Source organism: Pimephales promelas, chromosome 2 (genome assembly GCF_988280905.1).
Source record: "Pimephales promelas chromosome 2, fPimPro1.hap1.1, whole genome shotgun sequence".
NCBI lineage: Eukaryota > Metazoa > Chordata > Actinopteri > Cypriniformes > Leuciscidae > Pimephales > Pimephales promelas.
The window spans coordinates 50,030,322-50,037,821 of NC_142770.1; positions in this window are offsets into that span (position 1 = coordinate 50,030,322).

Genomic DNA, 7,500 nt, shown 5'->3' on the forward strand with positions numbered 1-7,500 from the left:
GAGTAACTTTGACTCTCTTAAGGTAGGCAGGAACCGGTGTGAGTGGTGTGGAAAGCCGAGTTGGGGCTCCACGCTCTGGGCACAGGGGGATCTCCTAGTGGTCCACCCCAGGCCCAGAGTGTGGAGCCCCAACTCGGCTTATTTTTTTTAAAATTATTATTATTATTATTATTATTATCTTATTTTATTTTATTTTTTCAATTTTTCGGGATGCACCGGGTAGAAGTTCAAACTTCAACCGCCGTGGGGGTCCCTGGCCAGCGTTCTGGTTCTCCGAAGTGGGGCTGAGGGGGTCCAGGCGGGTGCCCCCTGGTCCCCCCCGACGTGTTAGGGGGCGAGCGGTGGGTCTCCCCCAAGCCCAAAGCCCCGGTTCCCAGAGTCGGGTAAACTGCGCGACTAACAATGACTCTCTTAAGGTAGTCAGAAACCGGTGTGAGTGGTGTGGAAAGCCGATTCGGGGCTCCACGCTCTGGGCACAGGGGGATCTCCTAGTGGTGCCCCCCAGGCCCAGAGTGTGGAGCCCCAACTCGGCTTATTTTTATTTTTATTATTATTTTTTTTTTTATTTAATTATTATTTTGGGATTATTAGACTGGGTAGAAGTTGCAACTTCAAACGGGCATATCTCCGGAACCAAGCCGAGTTGGGGCCCCATACACCCGGCGTGGGGGGCCCTCCTAGAGGCCCCCAATACCCCCGAGTGTGGAGCCCCAACTCGGCTTACTTTTCGAGTTACAGCCGGTCAAAGTTGAAACTTTAAAGGGCCATATCTCCGGAACCAAGCCGAGTTGGGGCCCCATACACCCGGCGTGGGGGGCCCTCCTAGAGGCCCCCAATACCCCCGAGTGTGGAGCCCCAACTCGGCTTACTTTTCGAGTTACAGCCGGTCAAAGTTGAAACTTTAAAGGGCCATATCTCCGGAACCAAGCCGAGTTGGGGCCCCATACACCCGGCGTGGGGGGCCCTCCTAGAGGCCCCCAATACCCCCGAGTGTGGAGCCCCAACTCGGCTTACTTTTCGAGTTACAGCCGGTCAAAGTTGAAACTTTAAAGGGCCATATCTCCGGAACCAAGCCGAGTTGGGGCCCCATACACCCGGCGTGGGGGGCCCTCCTAGAGGCCCCCAATACCCCCGAGTGTGGAGCCCCAACTCGGCTCACTTTTCGAGTTACAGCCGGTCAAAGTTGAAACTTTAAAGGGCCATATCTCCGGAACCAAGCCGAGTTGGGGCCCCATACACCCGGCGTGGGGGGCCCTCCTAGAGGCCCCCAATACCCCCGAGTGTGGAGCCCCAACTCGGCTCACTTTTCGAGTTACAGCCGGTCAAAGTTGAAACTTTAAAGGGCCATATCTCCGGAACCAAGCCGAGTTGGGGCCCCATACACCCGGCGTGTGGGGCCCTCCCAGAGGCCCCCAATAGCCCCGAGTGTGGAGCCCCAACTCGGCTTACTTTTCGAGTTACACCCGGTCAAAGCTGGACAGGAAGTGGCCGTATCTCGGGACCGGAAGGTCCCCGTGGCTCGGGACGGCGGGAGGAGCAAGGTCCCCGAGAGCGGGCCCCGCACCCGCCGCCGCGAGCCGCTGGGACCTCCCGGTCCCGAGATGGGCCCCGTTACGCGCGGGCGACTTTCGGAGAAAACGGCCCGTATCTCGGAGAGGGGAGGTCCCAGCGGCTCGCCCTTTCGGGTGTCGGGGGCTCCCCACGGGCCCTCGGAACCCGCCTCCCCCGGGCCCCTGGGACCTTTCCTTCCCGGGCGCCCCCCCGACACGTCGGGCCCCTTTTCTCCGGGACCCGGGGGCCCCGGAGCTCGGGGGCGGGCTCTTTGCGAGGGGCCCGCCGGGACGCCACACTTGACCCGAGTCCGGTGTCTCTGGGCCCCCGGGTCCCCGAGCTACGTGCGTTCGAATTCGGGGCCCTTTTCCGGGCCCGAAAATCCCTCAAAGTCCGAAAACGTGCAGCGGGCGGGGACTTCCGGGGCCCCGGAGGCTCTGACGGCACACCCAGGGAGGTGCACCGTCCTCGGGCACGGCCAGGTGGCCCCCCCCCCGGGGTCCTGGAAGTCCCCCCGCCCCCCGGAGACACCCACACCCACCCACCGGACGGGAAGATTCCGTTTTTCGCCGATATCTCGAAGACGGCCGGGCGAAAAAATTTCAAACTCGGGTCTTCCGTAGGCCTCGAGGGGCCCTATCCAAAGAGGCCACCCGCGTCCCCGGGGGCCTCGGGGTCAGGGAGTTAGGCCCGGTCAAAGGCGCGGCGTTTTTTGGCTTATATCTCGCGAACCCCTGGGCCAATCTTCCCCAAACTCGAATCGACCGTAGTGCCGGACGGGGCCTTTCGAAAGAGCCCACCCACGAGGTCCAACTCGCCCGGGTCCCCGAGTTATAGCCGTTCAAAGTCGGGGGTCCCGGCGAACGGCGATCCGGTAGGGGGCGTCCCCGGGGCCCGCCGCCGCCCTGGTTCGAGCGAGGGCCCCCGTGGGACCTCGCCACCCAAATTTGAGCTCTCTGGGCCTTCGCGTCGCGGAGATACGGGCGATTTTCTCCCGGGATCGTGACGTCATCGGCGGGCGCCATTTCAGAGCGCGGCCGAGGGTTTTCGGCCGATATCTCCGCGAATACTCGACCAAAAACGACGAAACGCATATGGACGCGTTCAGCTCGGCGAGACGGTTCGAATGAGCCCGGCCTCGGCCGGGCACGTCGAGTTTTCGGCGAGATATTTGCGTTTTTCCGCTTCCGGGGCGCTTTGGGGGCCCGTATCTCGGGCCCCCGGGGGCCCACGGGGCTGGGGGCGGTCTCATTCGAAAGGTCTCGTCCCGTTCTCCAGCCCATAAAAATTTGGCGTCGATCGGAGCCGCCTTCGGCGAGCTACGGTCGTTTGAAGCCCCGTGCAGTGGGGTTACCGTCCTTCAAACAGCCGCCGCTCGCAGGGGGAGTCCCGGGGAGGCATGGTTGCCTGTATGACTTGGGCTTAGAGCACCCAGCCCCGCGCTCCTGGAGGAACCTCCGGTGCACAGGGTCTGCTGCAACCAGCCACGTGGGTTTTGAGGGGTAGGGGAGCGTGCGCTCTCCTCCCCGGGCGGGCGGCCGGGCCCTGGGGGCTCGCGCCTCCACGGAGGGACCTCGCTCCCGGGGCTTCGTCCCCGGGGCTCGGGGACTCCGTGGCGGCTCGGCCCCCGGGGTTCGACCCCGCTCGCTCGCTCCAAAACCCAAGTCCAAAACGTGGGGTTGCACGGGAGCTCCGGGCGCGACGGGTCTCCACGCACGGCCCCGGGGAGGGAGCTCCGACCCGGGCCGGAGGCAGATTCGCCCCCTGCCCCCCGGCTGTCCGCCCGGAGCCGAGACGGTCCTAAAACGGGCCTTGGGGGTGATGTAGAAGGGTAACGCTCACCCAACCAGGACTCACACAAACCGATCTGCATCCCAGGCAGGGTGCGGGTCTCCTGGGCACGAATAAAGCCCGATGCCCCGTGGGTGATGTTGGCCCTGGCCACTCAAGGCACTCACCCAAGCCAGAGAGGGTGCACTCTGGCTGGGGAAGCAGATTCAATCTCTGCTGTGGTGGAGCTCTGGAAAAACGCGAAACCTCCAGGAAAAGACGGCCCGATTTCTCTGAAAAGTGCATCCCAGGCAGGGTGCGGGTCTCCTGGGCACGAATAAAGCCCGATGCCCCGTGGGTGATTTTGGCCCTGGCCACTCAAGGCACTCACCCAAGCCAGAGAGGGTGCACTCTGGCTGGGGAAGCAGATTCAATCTCTGCTGTGGTGGAGCTCTGGAAAAACGCGAAACCTCCAGGAAAAGACGGCCCGATTTCTCTGAAAAGTGCATCCCAGGCAGGGTGCGGGTCTCATGGGCACGAATAAAGCCCGATGCCCGTGGGTGATGTTGGCCCTGGCCACTCAAGGCACTCACCCAAGCCAGAGAGGGTGCACTCTGGCTGGGGAAGCAGATTCAATCTCTGCTGTGGTGGAGCTCTGGAAAAACGCGAAACCTCCAGGAAAAGACGGCCCGATTTCTCTGAAAAGTGCATCCCAGGCAGGGTGCGGGTCTCCTGGGCACGAATAAAGCCCGATGCCCCGTGGGTGATGTTGGCCCTGGCCACTCAAGGCACTCACCCAAGCCAGAGAGGGTGCACTCTGGCTGGGGAAGCAGATTCAATCTCTGCTGTGGTGGAGCTCTGGAAAAACGCGAAACCTCCAGGAAAAGACGGCCCGGTTTCTCTGAAAAGTGCATCCCAGGCAGGGTGCGGGTCTCATGGGCACGAATAAAGCCCGATGCCCGTGGGTGATGTTGGCCCTGGCCACTCAAGGCACCACTCACCCAAGCCAGAGAGGGTGCACTCTGGCTGGGGAAGCAGATTCAATCTCTGCTGTGGTGGAGCTCTGAAAAACACGAAAACCTCCAGGGAAAAGACGGCCCGGTTTCTCTGAAAAGTGCATCCCAGGCAGGGTGCGGGTCTCCTGGGCAAGAACGAAGCCCAATGCCCACCTTGAAACGGAGCCTGGGCTCGACTCTGAAGCCCAGATCTCGAAAAACGACAAAGTACAAAAAGGTGCGGTGGCTCCAAACCTCCATGCCCTCAGACCTCCCTGGCCAGCCCAGGGAGGGTGGCCCGTCCTGGGCCAGACTCAGATTTCCCCCGCCACCCCTGGAGCTCCGCCTGGAGCGAAGACGGTCCTAAAACGGACCATGGGGCTCTTGTAGAGGATGAGGGAGGGAGAGAGGGGCCTTCAGAGAGCCCCTTGGCCGGCTTGACTCTGGAGTCGAATTTGGAAAAATAGACAAAGTCCATAAACGTGCTGTTGGTTCGGACCTCCAGGGCACTCAAGGCACTCACCCAAGCCAGAGAGGGTGCACTCTGGCTGGGGAAGAGGATTCAATCTCTGCTGTGGTGGAGCTCTGAAAAACACGAGAACCTCCAGGAAAAGGCGGCCCGGTTTCTCTGAAAAGTGCATCCCAGGCAGGGTGCGGGTCTCCTGGGCAAGAACGAAGCCCAATGCCCACCTTGAAACGGAGCCTGGGCTCGACTCTGAAGCCCAGATCTCGAAAAACGACAAAGTACAAAAAATGTGCGGTGGCTCCAAACCTCCATGCCCTCAGACCTCCCTGGCCAGCCCAGGGAGGGTGGCCCGTCCTGGGCCAGATTCAGATTCGCCCGCCACCCCTGGAGCTCCGCCTGGAGCGAAGACGGTCCTAAAACGGGCCTTCGGGGATGTATGAGAGAGGGGAAGCGTGGTGGTGGCAAACACAGAGGACCCCCTACCAGCGATCAGACCGTCGTGAGTCCCACTCAGAGTCACTCTGGGTGGGCATGTAAAAATCCAGATTACGCCGCGCTGGAGCTCTGGAAGTTACGAGACCTCCAGGAAAAGACAGGCTGGTTTTCTGAAAAGTGCACCCCAGGCAGGGTGCATCTTTTCCTGGGCACGAGCCCAGCGCACATGGTGTGGTGGTCCGGCTCTGGTGCCAAAGTTTGGGGGAAAAAATAGACAGAGTCCAATAACGTGGTGTGGTTCCAAAGCTCCATGCCCTCAGACCTCCCTGGCCAGCCCAGGGAGGGTGGCCCGTCCTGGGCCAGATTCAGATTCGCCCGCCACCCCTGGAGCTCCGCCTGGAGCGAAGACGGTCCTAAAACGGGCCTTCGGGGATGTATGAGAGAGGGGGAAGCGTGGTGGTGGCAAACACAGAGGACCCCTACCAGCGATCAGACCGTCGTGAGTCCCACTCAGACTCACTCTGGGTGGGCATATAAAATCCAGACTACGCCCCGTCGGAGCTCTGGAAGTACGAGACCTCCAGGAAAAGACAGGCTGGTTTTCTGAAAAGTGCACCCCAGGCAGGGTGCATCTTTCCTGGGCACGAGCCCGGCGCACGTGGCGGGGTCCGGCTCTGGTGCCAAAAAAATTGAGAAAAATCGACTAAGTCCAATGGCGTGACGTGGGTTCAAAGCCCCATGGTCTCAGACCTCCCTGGCCAGCCCAGGGAGGGTGGCCCGTCCTGGGCCAGAGTCAGATTCGCCCGACACCCCCTGGAGCTCGACCTGGAGGGAAGACGGTCCTAAAACGGGCCTTCGGGGCTGTATGGAAGAGGGCAAGTGTGGTGGTGCAAAACACAGAGCACCCCCTACCATTGATCAGACCGTCGTGAGTCCCACTCAGACTCGCTCTGGGTGGGCATATAAAATCCAGACTACGCCCCCCCGTCGGAGCTCTGGAAGTACGAGACCTCCAGGAAAAGACAGGCCGGTTTTATGTAAAGTGCACCCCAGGCAGGGTGCGTCTTTCCTGGGCACGAGCCCGGCGCGCGTGGCGGGGTCCGGCTCTGGTGCCAAAAAATTTGAGTAAAATCGACTAAGTCCAATGACGTGGTGTGGTTCTAAAGCTCCATGGTCTCAGACCTCCCTGGCCAGCCCAGGGAGGGTGGCCCCGTCCTGGGCCAGAGTCAGATTCGCCCGACACCCCCTGGAGCTCGACCTGGAGGGAAGACGGTCCTAAAACGGGCCTTCGGGGCTGTATGGAAGAGGGCAAGTGTGGTGGTGCAAAACACAGAGCACCCCCTACCATTGATCAGACCGTCGTGAGTCCCACTCAGACTCGCTCTGGGTGGGCATATAAAATCCAGACTGCGCCCCCGTCGGAGCTCTGGAAGTACGAGACCTCCAGGAAAAGACGGGCTGGTTTTATGGAAAAAGTGCACCCCAGGCATATGCTTGTCGAACGGTCGGTCTGGGTAAACGGCGAGTGTCCGTGCTGTTGCGTGCGAACGAGATTCCCAATGCTAACGAACCTCCCCCGGCTGGCGACCGGGGAGAGCGCCTCGTTTTCGGGCACGAGCGAATGCGTCTGCCTGGCGGAGCCCCCGTCGGTGCCGAGGTGGTCCTGAGACGGGCCTTCGGGGTTTTGTCGAGGAAGGGGACAAGCGCCCCAATCGGACAAGGCGACGGGCTAAAAAATGGTGCTCGGTATCGGTTTCTGACATCCAGGCGGGGATGCGTCATCTGGGGTCGGCAGGCAGGCAGGCAGGCGGTCACCAGGGCGCTCTGGAGGAAAAGGCCCCCCCTCCGGAAAAAAAGGACAGAGTCCGTAAACGTGAAGTCGAAAGAGTTCCCCAGGGCCGGCCCGTCTCCATGGCCGGTGACCTGGGTGGGTGCCTCGGACCCGGGGCGAGACGGTATCGGTGGGCGTGAACGGAGCACCCGTCGGTGCCGAGACGGTCCTAAAACGGGCCTTCGGGGTTTTGTCGAGGAAGGGGACGAGAGCCCCGCTCGGACAAGGTGACGGACCAAAAAAAAAAGCGTTGCTCGGTATCGGTTTCCGACATCCTGGGGAGGATGCGTCGTCTGGGGTCGGCAGGCAGGCGGTAACCAGGGCGCTCTGGAGGAAAAGGCCCCCCTCCGGAAAAAAGGGACAGAGTCCCTAAACGTGAAGTCGAAAGAGTTTACCAGGACGGCCCGCCTCCCGGGCCGGTCACCCGGGAGGGCGCTTCGTGCCCGGGGCGA